Here is a 20,077-nt window from a genome sequence, read left to right as displayed (position 1 = left end):
GAAATTATAATTGAATTTAAAATGGCAATGATATTAAATTGAAATTTAAACTAATGTAACAACATATCCAAAATGTTTTCAGCAATCTTTATGAGCATTGTTATGAGGCTGTTGCTTATCTACTTCACACTGGTTTTAGCTGATGTTACTGCTAGCAGCTCCCTTTTGTATATGCATAGAGCATCAAGGTTGTTTCACTGTCAGTAGATTTGAAATTTGTGTTTATGAGATGGCTAGAAAAAGTTAACCACAGAGTTAACATTTACTACATGTAGCAAATGTTAATACTCACTTGTATGTTCAATTCAATAAAAAACACACCACCAGTTACATCACCTACCACCTAATGCCACCACCAGTAACATCACCTACCACCTAATGCCACCACCAGTAACATCAGTAACCAATTGTTGTTTTGGCAGATTATAATATTGCAGTTCACTATATTACAAGAAACAAAACAATTGAGTAGAAATATTTTCCCCTCAAGTTTCTAAATAAAGATTAATATTCAATATGATTTTTTTATACATATTAGTTTGGACTTACAAAAATTATAATCTTATTCATTTATGAAACTTAAATGAATTATGTAATTTCTACTTTTAGAGAATTTAGAGTAAATGTTTATCCACAAAAAAAGATGCCAAAACAAGATAAAATTGATGATCATTATTTAATTACACAAAATTATGAAGATACAGTTCATAACCACTCAACCACTTCTTCATTTGTTCGGTATGTATTGCATTAAAATATTTTAAGAAGTACAGTTACATTTTATTAAATAATTTATACGCATATTTTATCATAATGCCTATATTTGCAATGGGATTAACTAACTTCCACGTGATTGTTTCCCAAGTCAATGGTCTGGCTACAGATAAGATGGTTTCTGCTGAAACCCTTCTTGCTTTAGCTAAACTCCATTTTATATCTCCCATTTTTTACTGCTGTTTTAATTTACTATTATTTTATTTACTTTACTCTCTATTTTATTTTACTTTAGTGCTATTTCATTCTTCATAATCATATTCATTGTATTGTTATATACTGAGTATTCTATAGTGTGGTGATCTAACATCTGTACCTTGCTCTTTACATATTCTAATATGTAAACAAATAAGATTTTAAATTATTTAATACTGTTTCTAATGATTTTTTTGTAATTTATACATTTATTTTACTTTTTTAGAATATACTATCTCACCACAAGCTGAAATGCTGAACTGCGAAACTGTTTTGAATGAATGTATTTAGTTTTCAAGCCGAAAGGTAATTTATTAAAGGTAAACCATATTATTAATGAATCAAGATCGTATTGCACGTCTTGTTTTAATTCTTCAGAAACTGTAGAGTTGTAGCACAGAGCTGAATCATCAACAAAACAGCTTAAAAATCCTTTGAAAGAATCAGGGCATAAATTTTTATTATTATAATACTAGGAGATGCTTAGGTCCCAGATAGATCCTTGGGGAATTCCACAAGTTACTGATCTAAAAGCATTGTACTGATCTTTGATTTTTACATATTAAACTATTTTGGTTAAGTAACTTGTAAGCCACTCCAAAGTTATTCTTCTAAATCCTGCATCTGACAAATAAGATAGTAAAATATTATGGTCTATGGCGTAAAATGCTTTAGTGATGTCTACAAATATATCATCTACAGAATGTTTCTCATTTAGACCTTTATAAATGCTGGATAGAAATTTTAATAATGCATAATTTGTTGATTTGCCTTCAGTAATGGCAAATTGATTTAGTGAAAAAAATTTTATGAGATGAATTTTATTTAGTGAAAATTTTTTTATGGCCCTATGGGAGAAAAAACATTGATTTTTGGGTTTTTTATAATTTTGAATTCTGTGAGTCTTTAAGGTTAATCTGATACCAAATTTATGCAATTCTGAGCATTTTGAATTTGTTATGATTGCATGTTCTTACAAATTAATCTGTAGAATATAAAATTTGTAATTTCCTTATATCATAAAAGAGTGTACAGTTTTTTTTATTTTTCAGGTTAGCCATACTTTTTTCCTTTTAGTTATTATTTTAGTGACCTCACCCTCTTTTGAGAAACTATTTCTGTGCTTTTAATTCTAGTTTCTTTTATGAAGTGATCATTTTTAACTGTGTAATTTGTAAGTAATATTATAAAACTATTTGCCTTTTTTTTGAACTTATATTCTTTTAAAAATACTCAGAGTTTCTTTAAAACCATTTAAAAAAAGAAAGCTAATCTTCACTGGTGTTCCTAGATAAGAAAAACATTTTAGTATGAGAACTTCAGATGACCTAGTACAAACAGTACAACTCCTGATATTAATGTACAAAAAAATAAAGCTTGCCAAAAAAAAGAAGGTAGGCTCATTATCTAGTAATAAAGTTATGAAAACAAAAAATAACACTAATGACATACAAAATTTCCAAAAGCTATAATTTTTACTTTTAGAATTTGCAATTTGCAAAAAATGCTAAAGTTCTCTTTGTGTTTTTCCAAGTAACAGGTGAGGCCTAAGTATTAATATGAATATTAAATTAAAGATTGTGGTTTTGAAGTCTTTAATGATACTTTACCCAACAATAAAGCAGAAATAAATGTATGTACAGCTTATGCATTTCAGTGCATGGGTAAGGGCAAAGAAGCTGCAACAATATGTGGTGCTATGAATTTGCCCAGGCCTGCAATGCATTACAAGAGTATAATTTGTAATGTAGTATAAGATGTTAGTAAAGATTTTATAAAAGAAGTAGTTGCAGATTGTGTGCAAGAAAATTATGGTTGTAGGGATACAACTGCAATCTTTGACAGATGGTTTTGTAACTTCCATACCGAAAAATAATGGAAACGTTATTGATGTGAGGGTGTTCTCAAAATACTGTAGGTGTAAAAGTAGACTGGAAAATACGGATAATGATGACTATATGGCTAAATTATAGAGAAATTAGTGGTGCAATGGAGGTAGCGAGGGTTGATAATGTTCTTTTGCAAGAAGTGTACAATATCAAGTAAAAATATTACCTGGGAGATGGAGACAGTACTGCCTTTCCATCTTTTGTGGCAGCAGAACCATATGGCCCAGATTATTCAATAAAAAACTTAGTGTGTGAACCATATTAAAAAATGCATGGGCAGTTGTCTTAGAAAATTTATTAATAAAATGGGGAAAACTCCACTTTCAGATGGAAAAACAGTAAATCATGGGCGACTCACAGATCTGAGCCCTTATGAAATTCAAACTTACTATGGTCTAGCTATTCAGTGGAATACATCCAGTTTGAAGGACATGAAACAGGTTTTGTGGGCAGAATATTTCCATCTTGGCTCCAATAATGAACACCTGCACATCATTTATGCCTGAAAGGTCCAGGCAGTTGGTGCAAATATCAAAAAACCATGGCTAACAAAGAAAAATGACCATAGACACTTTCTCAAAGCTATTATGCTAGAGATTAAAGACATTTTTAAAGAATTAGCTGATCCACAACTTCTTCAAAAGTGTTGCATGGCAGGACACAAAATCCTAGCAATCTCTCAATAGTGTAATTTTAAAGTGGGTCCCAAAGTAAACATTTGTTTTGAAAACAATTTTAAAATCAGGAGAGTATGAAGCAACTGCCACATTTAATTTGGAAAATATAGTAAAATGTCAAGAATTAGACAAGTTTGGTATTTTACCTGGGTCAAACTCCATATAAATAATGAAAACCACGGATCAGGTAGAAAGCTGAAAAGGAGATTGAAGAAGTGTGTCATCAGAGAAATAAATTAGTAAGAAAGATGTTGGAAGAGGACCCAAATAATCCATCATATGGAGCAGGCATGCACGAAAGTAAGACTAACTCATATTTTAATTTTGAGTTATCTTTAACTGTGTTTTTCTGGAAAAAATAGTTTTCAGTTTAAAGATACAATTTTTTCAAGACTATTCAAGATATTTCAACAAATTTTATTTTTTGTTTTGTTTGTTATAACTAGCTGCACATTTTAAACAGAAGAATAACAAAATTCCTACCCGTTTCAAAACAATTTTGGTTGAACACAAATTTTTTTATCAAAAAAGTTTGTAAATAAATTCAAAAAATTTCAAATTTTTTCAAAAGAAATTTAAAAAACTGTCTGTTAAAAACATAAAGAAAATTGTGATTTTTAAAATAAAATAAAAATTAGGCCAATATCTGTTAAGAGTTACTGAGAAAAATGTACCTGAAGTTGGAGAAATTAACATGGTAAAGATAGGGTCCCATGACTTCTCCCCTTAAACATCTTTTTATCATAATTTTCCCAATTACCTTTGAGAAGACTGAAATCAAGGATATCAGTCTATAACAGGGGTCGGCAACGTTTTGAGTCAGAAGAGTAAAAAATTACAATTTACAAAATTTCAACGTTTTTAAACAGCCACAAAATTTTTTCTTGCCAACAATAAATAGTAAGGTAAAGGTACCAGTAGTTGACCGTTTAAAAGAGCCGCTAGACAGTTGTAGTGTGTGTGTGTGTGTGCACCTTAAATTATCTTAAAACAACGAAATGAATATTTAAAACAACCAAGTACTACTTCTAAATTAAGGAATAAGTACTATTTTTCCAAAAAAATAAACCTGTAAGATAAATAAACTAACAATTAGTCCACTCGCTAATGAACTAGTAGTTGACCATTAATAAAAATGAAAAAAATTGTAGTTGACCTTGTGTTGTACCAGAAAGTTGACCAGATGGAAGAAGGACAACAAAATAGATAAATTTATTTTAAAGGTAAAAATAAACCAACCAATACAACCCAAAATAGTTTAATATTATAAATAACCATTAAGTTATTTCAATAAGTTAAACCAGCAAAAAATACATAAAATAAAACAATATAAGATTAACTTTTATTTAAGATTTATTTGGTTCTCAGTCCCAAAGAAAATCTAACTCTTGAACGGAATAAACATTATGGGTCTTGCTTGTTTTTCATGGCTCGTTAATCTGGCCTAGTATGGATGCCCAAGGATAATCCAGCACATCAGGTCTTTCCGGCCACTTCCACAATCGCCCACATTTCTGCATTGAAGTGACAGAGGCTCCATCTTTATCTAACTTTTCAATTTTCCCTGGAAAGAATGAACCCTCGCACTTGAAAGCAACATATTCCCCGACATATTTCATCACAGGTTTCTAGTTGTGACCTTCATCAGAACCCTCGTCCTTCGTAAATTCAGATACAACGCTCTCCCCAGAGGAAATTGCAACATCTGAGTCAGAACTTTCTGACGAAAACTGAACCTTTCTTTTTGCCTGTTTGAATTTCCGGTGCCGATCTTTCTCTTCTTTTAGTTTTTCATTCTCTTCCTTTTTTTGTTTTCTCTCTATAGCTCTTTATCTTCAGCTGTTCTTGTTCTTCTTTCTTTTTCATTTTTTTAATAAAATACTCCTGACACAGTTTACCAGACACAATGGTAGGCATTCTTTCTTTATAGAGTTTTTTGGTTGTATTATTCTTGCTGAGTTGCTGATGCCGGGTAAAAAAGTGTCTCTTAAAAGGGGATAGTATCCCATGAGAAGGTCCTGCTACAACATTTACAGCGCTCCCAGGTATACCATCTGACATTTCCTCTTCATTCCTGACAGTCAAAATTGGAACTACACTGGGTGGTATAACATAGAGAACTGCTGTTTGAGGCACTGATTCTTCTATAGATGGATCTAGCAGTGTTAGTGGTGCTGGTTGTTGTGACTGCGTTGGTTCAGCTTGAATCTCTGGTGGAGGAATGTTGAGATTTGAAGTCTTGAAAATCTCCTAGGTCAGTTGCAGGAAAATCTGCATCCTCTAGAGTCAGCTCATGCAAAGCATGTGCACCCCCACAAGGCTCAGAACCAGAACAGAGTTGATCAAGCTTTGTTTTTGTGCTCTTCCACAATGCAAAAAGGGAAGTGTCATGTTGATCTCCTGACCATGTGTCTAATTGTAATGCTACACGAAAAACTGGCAACTTTTCTTTGCCAATATTTTCATTAAGAAAACGAAGGCCGAAGCTTAAATTTGTCATCTGCTGCTGCACTGGCCAGCTGTTGTCGATCTGTTCTTCTAATTGCTGCCCAGGTATCTTAACTGCCTGTGGATCCCAAGGATAAAGGCCACATTTATGAAATCCATTTGATAGAATCGATTCCATGACATTTTGTTGAATAACTTCTTGCAGCAGCTTTGCGAAGTCGCTTTTCTTTAGGAAAGGAGACTCTTTCGTAATATTTTTAATTCTCCACAGGTGAACTTTTTTCCATCCCTCTTTTAGGGTTCTAAACACAGAAACATCCATCGGCTGTAGGATGTGGGTGGCGTTTGGATACGCCACTAAAATGATTCCTTTACTGTCACAAAATTGGCTAGTTTGTAGGCTCAAATGTGAAACATGACCATCAACAAAGAGAATCACAGGTAGGATAATATATCTGCAATGAACTCGTAAAAAGCCTCACACGTCATCCATCCGGAGTCTGTTTTCCCTAGACCCCATTCCCTAGGGAAATTGTCAGCGATTTCTTGTGGTACACGTTTATATTTAAACAACACGGTGGTTGGCGCTAATACACCACTAGCACTGCCGGTCATTAAAACTGTGACACATTCTTTTTTCGTCAGCATTGACCTGCTGGTATATGGTCTTGTCCCCTTTTCTTGCAAGGACTTTCTGCCCCTTCGGATTTAAAAAAAATGCCGTCTCGTCGCAGTTAAATAAGCGAGAAGGGTCATCTAATATGTGGTCGCAACTGTTTTCTGTCAAGTATGCATGGACCTCTGTAAATCAGTGCAGTATATCAGCGCACCTCTGACTGCTGATCTAGACACAATCAAATTTTGACAGATTCTTTTAGATATATGACTGTTTCTTCTTAGAAAGGCCTTCACCCAAGTTTTACCGGGTCTCCCATCTTTAAACGGGTGTGGATATCCCATTTCCTTTATCATTTGCACACTGATGGTAAGCTCATCCACTGTTACCGGGAAACCAGATTTTGCAATCTTTTCGATCCACTTGCATATTTCCGCCTCCTCTTCTTTGCTGAGAATGGAAGCAGGCCCCATCTTCCTCTGAGCTGGACTCTTCCCTTCGACTTTATATTTTAAAGTTGTCCTTGGGACTCCAAAATTTTTCACTGCTGTCCTTATTGGTGTTAGGTGAAGCTGAACGTCTTCCATCGCAGCTTTCATGGCTTCTTCTGAATAGCTCAGGAATGAGCTCTTGGCTCCAGGCATCTTGTTTACTATTTCACAGCAGACCTGAAAAAATAAGTAGCATAAAAATTGCATTTTATTTAACCCTTAGGATGTTTTATAACAGATTGAACTATACTAACTTATACAAAACAAAAAAGGTTTCAGACCACAATCTTATAAAATTTAAATTTTGTTTTTTTATTGTAAACTTTACAGAATTACTAGTTTTACCTAAGCATATTTTAGATAAAATGGCAAAATCATTAGAACTTTAAGGACAAATTAAACATTTCTAGCACTCACAGCGTTTAAAACCCACTCCACCTAATAATTAAATGTAAAAAAATTGTGTCAAAAATTGACCATAGCTTGTATCAGTAATTGACCATGCGGTCAACTACTGAAACGAGACGCTCTATGAACAAAATAGTCAGACACAAGACTCTTCCCTACACCTAGGAACCAAGCAAATGTGTATAAATAAGTAAATTATGAAAGAGTCCATTTATTTAGTAATTGACCACCATGGTCAAACTCTAGAGCAATCGTGAATTGTGGATTTAGTAGTTGACCATCCCCAAAATATGGCCAGAGCAAGGTTATGACATCAGAATCCCATGATTTACTGTAGATAAAACATTATAAGAATTAATCAAATTAACTACTTACCCAATATTCTATCTTTTTGTAGAAGCTATTGCCAGTTGGGACCTTATTAATAGCTGTTAAATGTCAAAATGGTCAACTACTAGTGCACGGTCAACTACTGGTGCCTTTACCTTACTCGCATAAATAAAGTTTTTTGATAAGAAAAAACTAATCTATTTATTCATAAGAAAAAATATCTATTTATTCATATATAAGTAGTGTTTTTCACAACAAATTAGACAATATAATATATGGCATTATTAGATAATTACTTATTAAGTAAAAATTAAAACAATTAAACATTTACTTACAACACTAACTTGTACTTCAATAACAAACAATTGAGCAAACAAATTCAGTGGAAGCATTGGCTTTGCATGGTTTTAGAAAGTTTGGATAAATTTGACTCATAACTTGTTGTTTTAAGTTTCAAACACGACTCTACATTTTCATTTGTTAGTTGGCTTCTTACTTAACTTTTAATTATATTCATGCAAGAGAACGCTTGCTCGCACGAATATGTCGATCCGAAGATAGTCAGCACTACAAATGCCAACTTCTTCACCTCACTGTAGCAATCTGGACCTTAGGAAGACATATACCTGACAAAGAGGGCAACTTGTGCCGTGTCTTTTATGTCGCAAAACTCATCTATAGCAAGTGATAAGACAGAAGAAACTTGAATATCTTCCACCTGCAAATATGTTACATTTTAGCTATTCTATCTTTTAGTGTTTTAGCGGATAGTGGCAAATCTTTGATTTTTTTCAGATTTCTGGTTTGTTTTTGAAATCACGAAACAGTTCTTCAGATGCACGTATGAAGCAATCTTTGACATACTCACCATCTGTGAATGGTTTGCCTTTTTTTGCAATTTCTAGTGATACCGCGAAGCTTGCCAGATTAATATTACTTGTAGATTGCGTCCAGTTACTTAACATGGAACTTGATTGCTGTTTTTGTTTTTGGAGCTCGTCGACTGCTTTTTTCGTTCTTCGCCGGCTGGATATTTACTAGCAACTGCGTATGTTTTTTTAGTGAAGCGTTTCTCTAAATTTGATTTTTTATTGTGTGCGACTTTTTCGTGGCAAATAAGACAAGTCGGAAGGCCATCTGTGTTGCATGTGAAAGCGAACGACTCCGTCCAATCACGATTGAATTCTCGATGCTCTTCTTCAGTTCCTCTCTTTTTTTTTGTAGATGCCATGCTTGCGGTGAAGCTGTAATAAAGAATTTTTTAAATGATTACTAAGTATTCAAAACAGCAGATGAGAAGTTTTATTAATTAAATAGAATTATGAGATTTTATCACTTAATAATTACTTCTAAATACGCAACCGATAAATAGTGATTTAAAAGTAAATGTTATAAAAATTATTGACGGATATTTTTAATACGATTTATTTTATAACATAAACAAACAAACAGAGTCAATGAGTAAGTGCTGTATTTATATACACATAATCATGTTGCTATGATAGTAAATGTTTCATTCACTGTAAAAATAAAAATTATTAAAATCGTGAACAATACAATTAAGTTTTATGGAATCACTTTCTGAAGGGACGGTACGTTAGGTACAATGCGCATGCGCTGCACTGTGCGACAATGACAACTACACCTCTAAATCTATCTGTCTCACGTTTGACAAAGGCAGTGCCCATTCCAGTATTTCTATATTTCAGTGGTATTGGTTGACTATAAGTACACAGTTTCGTCGCCTCCTGTGTGCGGTGATCGCCGACTGGCACGAACGGACTTGTCAGAACATGTTTATCACGGCGCAGTCTGCACATTTTTTTTTTTTTTTTTTTTTTAATTTTGGCAAATATTAGATATTTTACGAGTAAAGGTGTTATGCCCAGCTATGCTGAAATCAATGAAAATTGCCAAACATATAAACAATCTAAAACTTCAAATACCTACCTACTTTGATCCTCGAAAATAGGTTTATTAAATAACAATTTATAGGTACTTACACTTATAATTATTATTTTAACGCTAATTTTTAAATAATAAAAGCTATAAAATAGATAAATAATAAAATAGGTAATGTATTAAATATATATTTTAATAAAAATACTTTCGCGGTAATATCCAACAGTAGTACTTTGTTTTTTTTTTGACAATTCTTATTAACTTCAAAAAAGTAGTTAGGTATCTTATTTGGAAAAAAAAATGTATTTTAAAAATATAATACTTATTATGTTACCTATCTTTACTTCGGTTATGTACATACATAACTTTGAGAAGATAATTCGCTTCTAACTCTTTTACTTGAAACAACAAACTATACGTCACAGCCAAAGCACTGGTGAAGACGCGAAATTGTCTTGCGTCGAAGGCGAATTAAAACCTATATAGAAACATCCGACGACGGCGTCATTCGAGAGCTTCTGACGGACTGACGAAGCATGTCACGGGGGAGGGGTGCGGTGAAAAGCGAGTACAAGTGCCAAAGAGATAGAATCGGTGCCTAATCCTCGTTAATAAATTCAGAACGATTCAAAAAATTTTTTGTTGTTGATAAAATAAATAATATTTGCGTATGGGGACTAAAGAGCAGCAGCTTCACATCCAAAGAGCGGCATGTGGCTCGCGAGCCGCAGGTTGCCGACCCCGGGTCTATAATTATTTAATTAAAGAATTCCTTTTTTTTGAACTAAAGAACAAATACTGCAGATTTAAGATCAATGGAAATTTTCCACTTATAAAACTCAAGTTGATTAAAAAGGCTAAAAATGGAGATAAAATATACTTAAGCTATTTTATGAAAATGCAGAAATACCATCAAACCCTGGGACTTTATTTAAATTCAACCCTTTTATAACCAAAGTTACTTCTTCTGCACATGTAAGAGAAAAAAAAAAAGAGTTAGTTTAAGTTTTTGAAATTGATAATTTTTACTGGTTTTAGCAAACTGAGTAACCATTTATATTAAACTGGTTAAGTTCACATTCTTTTACCTACATTTCAGATATTATTATAGCACCACGCAATTTATTTAATGAATTAATATAAATCAAAAAGGAAAATCTCTTAAACTATTTATATTCTGGTGTTTTATTACAAATTCATTGTCAACTTAAAAAACATTAACAAGCGAAAATAAATTTAAATTTACTGCCATTCAGATTGTAGAAAAAAAATTTCTTATTGAAAATAGATTAGGCTTAGTTATGACCATTTATTATCAGTTTCCATGTTAGACTGACAATAAGCTTATAGGCTAGATAAATCGTCCATTGCCATAATCTTCACAGGAGCAGAGGAATCAGAATTTTTTTATTTTGAATCCATGGGTAGGTAAATTTCTTCTCAGTCTAAGCCTGCCCAGCTATTGCATACAACCTCTTCCTTCCTGCACAGACACTCTCGTTCACATAGATTGGAACTGCTACCTGCATCATCCCCAAGTCATTCTTGTTAAAATGTTTCTCTCTTCACTTGTCCAAAATTAATTGTTTGTCCTTGCATTGATCCCAACTGAAGCATTTGGAATTGACCTTCTTCCCCAGCCGGTGACAAATGTCGATTGAATTTATCATAACATCCATGCCTAAAGCAGTAACGACATCTATTAGCACTTTGTTTTCTTTGGCATTTTCAGGCATCCCATGAATCTCATTGATGTTGGATCTCTGTATCGATTGTTTTTTTCTTGCAAGTATTTAAAGGGTGTGTTCATTTCTTCTTTCTCTGTCTCCTTTAGCTTCTTCTTGCAATAAGATAACCTGAGATAGATTGGCTTTCCCTTCCACTGCTTCACTAGAAGCTTGCATACTCTTTTGACTCGATGTAGGGTGATAGCGCAAGACTTGATTTTCAGTAGAAATATAATCCCACTCCTGTCATGTTGACAGAGGTGAGTTGGCAACACTATTTCCAATCAATGCATGATGGATTAAATCAGTATAAGAAATGATCTTGTATTGCCTTTACATGAGTATGTTTTCATGAATCATAGTATCAGTAAAATATGAGGGTAAGTCTATTATTATCCACAATTTAGTTACATTTCTGTTTATGTTGTTAGTACTGTCGTGTTGCATAGATGACGCATGCGTGGTTTAATTGTTGTTATGCCTGTGCAGGTTAGATGCTGCTAGGTTAGTTCCATTATCGCTGCCCTGCCGTTAACCATGACTGCTCTGCTTTTTGTTTGCAACAAAGAAGATCAACATTCAGTGATCTCTTTTTTGTCGTCGGAAGGTGTATCAGGGGGCAGAAATTCATCTAAGACTTTCGGTACAGTACGGGAACAGAGTGTCTACGAATGGATTAAACAATTCAAAAATGGTCGTACAAGTGTAAGCACGATGAAGGAGCCAGATGACCATTTATCGTTACAAATGAGGAAAACATTGAGCATGCACGTGACATGGTTTTCTTAGACAGACGAGTAACTATTGATGAAGTAACACACATTGTCTGCAAATTAGTCACGGTTCTGCCTACGAAATCATCCACAACAGACTAGTTTCACGGTTCTGCCTACGAAATCATCTACAACAGGCCAGAGTTTCATAAAGTCTGTGCAAGATGGGTCCCAAAACAACTTGCACAGTTGCATAAACAAATGTGCTTGGACATCTGCCAAAAACATTTGGATCACTATGGTAACGAGTGGGACATCTTAGACAAAATCATCACTGGTGACAAAACATGGATCCATCATTATGAGCCGGAGAGTAAACGGCAGAGTATGGAATGGGAACATTCAAATTCGCCCTGCAAAAAAAAGTTCAAGACCCAACCATCCGCAGGAAAACTGATACTTTTACGGTTTTTTGGAACTCACAAGGCCCAGTACTGGACATTTTGAGGAAAGGGCATGACAATAAACAGTGTTACAGTGAGATGCTTACTGCCAATTTGAAGCAAACGCCGAGGACTGCTGTCAAAATGTGTTGCAATGTTGCACGACAATGCCCGTCCACATACTGCTGTAACTCAACTTTGAAGTACTGGTTCATCCTCCATATAGTCCTGATCTTGCCCCTTCTGACTATCGCTTGTTTGGTCCACTCAAAGAGGCATTAAGGGGCCGTCAATTTACCTCGGACGAAACGGTGAAAGAAGCGGTACATTCCTGACTCACAGCTTAACCGAAAACCTTATTTTTTGAGGGCATCAAAAAGCTAATCGTAGCTTTTGCAACGATGGACCAAGTGCGATGAAATGCAAGGGGACTATGTTGAAAAATGATGTACATGTAAGTTTCCTATTTGTATTGCAATAAAATTTATAATTACATTGCGGATAATTAACTTACCCTCGTACCATGTACATGTTCTTTTTGTTATACATTTTCCAGTGTTATAAAAATATTTTATTAGTGACGCCATTAGTGGGTGAACCCATTGTACTTAAAGTATACGTTGTATGTGAAACAAGTTTTCTTTTTATAAGTCTATATGATAAAAATGAATGTAACGGTTCATCCATAAAAAATGTTTCCTTCTGAAACTTGATTTTATATCTCGATAAAAAAAATTTGGTATAAAATACAAAGTAATAAATAAGTAGCTGTTAAGTTATTTATTAATTATTATCTTTATTTTATTTATTATTATAAAATAATAAATAAATAATAAATTTATATAATTTTTTTTAGTGAAGTAAGACAAGAACGAGAAGAATTAGAAGTAGAAATAATTGATAATTTATTAGAGGACGAAATTAATAACAACAGTAATAACAAAAACAGGTAATTTTTCTAATGAGATTCTTTATTATTGCAACTTTTTATCAGGTAAATAAAAATTTTGACATGTAAAACTCTATGTGAATATAACTGCAGAATACGAAAGAGTGATGGAATAAATACATTCTATCATAGACTGACAAAACTGTGGTACTTGTATGATAAATGGATAACTATACTTTTTATCAGCATGCAGTAAGAAACTGAATATGAAAACCAAATGAGGTAGTATTATCTTTCATATTAATGCTATTTTATTAAATTTATTAACTCAGATTAACTAATTTTATGTCACCCTGGTCTTAATAACCAGATACTCATGAATTACTTTCACCCATTGAACACACTTAAAAATTGTGTGTTAAAAGAATATTTTCTGTCTTAGGCCCTATTACTGCAAAATTGATTAACATGTTTGTATTTCTTTTCATTAATGTTGAATAATCTTGGATTTTTACATTTAAATATTATTCTGTTTCTACTCAACCAAGTAAATCCAAGAACAGATAATTTTTTACAAGAAAACCAGATTGCAATATTCTGGAAAAAAAAACAAGAAACACCAACTGCATTGAGCTAGTCCAGGCATAGAAAATGTTCCATATACTAAACACAGAGAAGTACTATTCAATTGATTTTATACTAAGAGTTTGAAAAAGTTGACATTGAAAAAACAATGCAGGGGGAGAGGGACTTCATTAAAAAGGCAAAATTCTATTGTGATATTGATGCTCTACATACGAACACCCTAAAAAATTGTCTTTTTTTCATGAATTGATGTCAGTGCACTTTGTTCAGTAAACATTTTTACTCAAGTATTACTTAACAGTTCAAGTTCAAGGTGTAATTTTCCCACAGTTTTGTTAAGAAAATGCAACATACTGCAGTAATTATTATAAAATTAAGCACCCATTTTTCTTACAAACAGAAAAATATGAAGGATCAGGTCTCAGACTGAAAGGAGTTAGTTAACATTTTGCTGTAAGGTAATAAAAATATTTATACAGGCACACCAAGCATCTTTTACTCTGTTTAATATCAAAAAAACTTTTATCTTGATTTATATACTACCATTATAAAATGTTTGTATTTTTAATCATTACTGTAACTAGAAAACACAACTGACCGTTTTACAATTTTAAATATTTGAACAAAAAATTTTATTAAGAAAACTTATACTAGGGTTTTTGAATAAAATTTTGAATTTGTTAAATTAATCTTTGGTTCTTTTTTTAAAAGTAATAAAAATGAGGTATTTAAAAATGTGATATTAGCAAAATTAAAATTCTTTCCACTGGTCAGTAGCAAAATTTATTAATGGAAATTGTTTTATTGTAGTTGTTGGATTGAAAATATATGAGAAAATGACAATCTTCAAACCATTTATTTCCATATAACTGAGATACAATTTATCAATCTAATTAATTATATAGCTTATAGCTATCACAAATTACATTATTTTTATTTTATATATGTAACACTAATATAGATATTTATATTTCAGTAAACAATCTCAACACTATAATGTATGTAATAACTGTTGTGAAATTCAGTGTGAAGACAAATGTATACAAACTACATGTTTCAATAATTCAAATGAAAACAGATGTACCCAAACTGATGTTGTCATAAATAGAGATACTTCAGTTATTGCATATAATCAAATAATTGATAAGTATGTTTAATATATGTAAATCTTAACATTTTATTAAAAGTTTAGATATAGACAGAAAAATTTCTTTTTTAATCAATTACCCCACTTTATCTTTTAAGTTTGTATAGTACTAGTAGATGAGTTCATCTCAAAACCATGGGATATATGATCCTATGAAAAAAGTTAAATTTCCATTTGAATTTTTAGTTCTTGACAGATTCCTGATAAAGGTTATGGACAAGTCTATGTATGGGGTTAGCCAATAAACTATTTAAACACTAATTTGTAGATTTAAAGCCTAATCTGCAACTATACTATAGATTTACATCCCAATTTCTTCAGAAGATGAGTTTACAAAGAATATGCGAGTATGAAGAAGTAAGGATTTAATCAGATATGTAAAACTAACAAGAATTTAATAAAACTAGAAAGATAAATAAACAGAGAGGGACTACAAAGCCATAATAGAATAAGTGCAAGAAAAGCCAATAGCTGAAGAGTAATTCTAAAACTGAAAAAAAGTCAATAAGGATAAATGATACACCTTCAGTTATTACAACTTAGGAGAAACAGGACTGAGTAGACTATACAATCTTAGACGGCAGAAATATTAATCTTAGGATACAACATGTGTTAATAGAACTGGATTAGGTAATACTTAAGTACTTTTTATAGAAACCAAAAATAGGTTAGAAAATATTTTGAATGCCATGGACTAATTACTAAAAGAGAAGTTTAAAAATTAAATTAGTTGTATAAATAGACAAGAGATAAAGAAATGTATCAAAAAGACTCCTAAGACTCCTTATTAGGGATTAAATATTAATTTGGGAAGTTCTTTAAAAAAAACTGGCTGCAGTATACTTATTTAACAATAAAAGTAAGAAAAAAGTTTTCTTATTGAAGCTAACTCAGACACAAGTAATGATTTTTATAACTTTCACTGTTAAAAATAAGTTTAGTGTCATTGTTTTTAAAAATATTTAATGACCTATTTTTATAAAGAAAATGATTTAATTAGTATCAAATATGGAAGTGATAGAAAGATATTCTTTTAAGTATTCGAGGTGTTTGCTTTATGGTAGTGAAACATAGATAATGGGAAAAGTTAAAAGAAAAAGACAGCTTTAAAATTTCAGTTACAGGTTTGTTAAAAATTAGTGGGTTTATAAAATTTGAGCTCTTAAGATGAACAGCAAAGGAGAGAAAATGGTGAAAAAATCTGATAAAGAGGTGGCTAGGTTGGTGACCATACATTAAAACGTCAAGTTTTAGTTTATTTAATGAAAGAAGGATATGTAGAGGATAAAAACTGTAAAGGAAGACAAAAATTTATGTAATCCAATTACCAATTTTATCTCTATCACTGAGGCTGTAAGATGTAATAATTATGCTGAGGTTTAAAGATTAAAATTTAACAGAGAAGGTTGCAATGCAGTCAAATGACTGACAAAAAAAATTACATCAATGTATATATGGAAATTGGAATTTTATAGTTTCATCACCACTATAATAAAGATCATATGATTTTGTGTTTTTAATTTTATAATTATTCAAAATATTTCTGCAGGATCCTGTAACATAAGTAGTGTAAGTAGTGAATAGTATGTAAAAAGAATTACAAATTATATAGACCATATGTGTATCTTACACACACTCATGATACATGGATCAAATACTTTAGTATACAGATTGGAAAATTGTATTTAATAACACTATACTTCTTCTCATTGTCCAAGGATGATGAAAAGTGCAAATGATCACCACTGTCCTTAGATGATATAAAGATTCAACAACAATCTGAGATATTAACTAAGAAGATTGTAAAATTTTGTTATGGGAATGGTGTATGTTAATGAGATTGTCTTTTACAACTTTACTATAAAAAAATTAACAAAATTTAATACAAAATAAACAACAATAATCTAAAATTCAAGCTAAAAATGAAAATAAAAGAACATTAAACATCCTAAACATACATTACATATGTCTATAAAAAACCAATATTATTGGCAATAAAATTTTTATGATAAAACATGCCATCACAAGACATAAATCAACCCTAACCACACTTGAACATACAAAACCAGCAATTTTTGATCAGTGATTAATAGAATCAACAAACATTATTCCAAGCAATGCAGAAAATTTAAAAACAGAGCTAAATTAAATTTTAAAATTTTACACATAATTGTGATAAAAAAAAAGCATCTGTGCACTTATGTACACACGTAAGAAGTTATACTTCTTTGGTGTGAATATAAAAAGAATTTTTTTACGCATTCAAACAAATTTGAACTGAGTCAAACAGTCAATAGATGAATTAAATACCATGAATAAAAGTTTGAATAAGTAACACTTAATTAAATAATATTTATTTTATACAGTTTAAAAAGTATTGAAGTATTCGTTGTCATATAAAACAAAATTCATAGAATATATTTAGATTAGTTTAGTTCCATTAATTCTTTGCATGACGATTGAATAGGCACGATGGTTATCAGTGGCTTATGATATGAAAAATATGATAAAAATAGTTTTGTGAAATGTTTTCTAAATATTGTGTTTTAAAATCATGGGAAGCTTACTTCTCCTCTGCCTAGGTATGCTAGGCAGAATGTCTTGATTGGATAGATCTTGTAAGTTTGAGGCTTCAGTTAATAGCTCTTTTTTTTTTTTTTTTTTGCTCACCATTGCTGGTGTTAACGGAACGTGTTTGGTTATACGGTTGTTGCAAAGCTGAGGAGAATTTTGTAAATGCACCTCAGCTTGCACAGTAAAATGGTAATCCTGTGCTGAAGTGGACAAAGATGAATTGCACATATTGTCACCAACTTTATTTACAATATCATTACAAATAATTTCATTTAAATTTATAGGAGCTGCCTGATTTGATAGTCCAGGAGTCACTATGAATTGCGCATTTCACAAACCTGATTTACAATATCACTGGAAATGATTTCATTTAAATTGATAGGAGCTGACTGACATGATGGTCCGGGAGTCAGTACACATATATCTGAATTTAATGAACACTGGAAGGACCACTTACAGATATTCCACTTTGTTCTGAAATTATTTTTTAGCATAGTCTGTAAGCTTGAACTCATTCCGCTATTATTTTTTTCTGCTTGGTTATACTTATAATCTTTACATTTCTCTGCATTTGTTTTGGGCATCTTGGAAACTAAAAAAAATTAAAATTGCATATCTTTCAAATAAAGACAGTTTTATATATATATATATATATATATATATTATATATATAAATTTTGTAAAAATAATATTAAATTGGAGGATTCAATAAAAAAACAAATTTGAATATGCTTTTTTTATTATTTCCCTTTTCTAATTCAATATTTATAATATTTATTTTCCTTCAATTACATTTATTAAAATTAATTTTTCAAATTGATAAATTAACTCAAGATATAATAATAAAATAAATTACCTTATTTATATATGAGCAACCTTACAAATGGTACAATTTGATAACTAGGATAACTTCAGATGGAAAAGAAAATAATAATCATAATAATAAACGTTCACTAACATCATGGTGTGTTATATCGGCACGCGCAACTTCCGTAACTTGCTGAAAATACACTCTGATTACTTTATCCTATGCGCCAAAAGAAGTATAACTTCAAAAATAATGGTTGAAAACAATAAAACTTATTGTGTACATGAAGATTTTTAAAAACCACCATTCTGACAGAAGATAAGGATACCCAGATAAAGATACCTACAGAAATTTTACATATGACACAAATATTGAAAAAAGAATACCTTTTTTTTGAGCACTGCAATGTCTATAAACAAAAACCAATAACCATAACAAAAAAGAAATATATTTAATATTTGACATACATATATACAAAATAGAAATATATTTAATAAGTTTGACATACATACATACATAAATATGTGATAACTGCATTAATATTTACGTATTTTAATAGATCATTTAATTTTTAATTTAAAGAATATTTTAGCATCTTTATTGATAAACCAAATTTTTTCTCAGCAATACAGCATTAATATACTATGTTTGGTATAAATAAAATTTTAGAAATAAATGGCAATAGAGTAGAAACAATTCATTTTTATGAACATCAAATTAGTATTTGATGTTTATAAAATATATGTATATTTACATGAACATACTTGCAATTTGAGCTAAATTAATAATGAGACTGCAGCACAATCTACTACAGTAGAGGATAAAATAATTCAGTGCAATATTTTTCTCACCAGTTAAAACTAAGATCACAATTTAAAAAATATATATATTAAAATGTATGTGTGTGTGTATGTATGTATATGTATATGTATATATATATATATATATATGCAATAACAGTTCAATCATGATTGAGGATGTGAGATCTGCAAAAGTACTTTAATGAAAAATTAAAGTAAGATGTGTCTTATCTGGATAATCTGTAGTAGGTAGTTTATTTAATACAATTTAAATATTATATATGAGGTGCGACAATAAAGTAATGAGACTGATTTTTCTTTGCAAGCTGTGGCAACCCTGCAGCTTGCGTAGGCACACCATCTTTGACCTTGGTCTATAAGCTACTTCTAGTCTAAGCGGCACATTGATGCAACTTCTCAGTCGTGAGTTGTGCTGTAATAAGTGAACACATGTTTGTGTCTCTCGTCACAGAATGAAACCGCAAAATATTGCGCAACGGTATGCCATTTCTTTTTGCGTTAAATTGGGTGAAAACACTACGACAACTTACGGTAAGCTTCAGAAGGCTTTTGGAGAGGAGGTTATGTCAAGAGCTCAAGTTTTTCGGTGACATAAAATTTTTAGTGAAGGCAGAACGAATGTTGAAGATGAAGACCGCAG

At 31.5% G+C, this 20,077-nt stretch overlaps 1 pseudogene; it reads right to left on the bottom strand.

Annotated features, from left to right (window-relative positions):
• Positions 1 to 4,903: 4,903 nt before the first annotated feature.
• The window catches only part of LOC142321932 (uncharacterized), a 17,361-nt pseudogene continuing 2,187 nt past the window's right edge, over positions 4,904 to 20,077 (bottom strand).

The sequence above is a fragment of the Lycorma delicatula genome, chromosome 3 (genome assembly GCF_047948215.1).
Source record: "Lycorma delicatula isolate Av1 chromosome 3, ASM4794821v1, whole genome shotgun sequence".
Lineage (NCBI taxonomy): Eukaryota > Metazoa > Arthropoda > Insecta > Hemiptera > Fulgoridae > Lycorma > Lycorma delicatula.
This window is presented reverse-complemented; position numbering and strand designations above follow the sequence as displayed.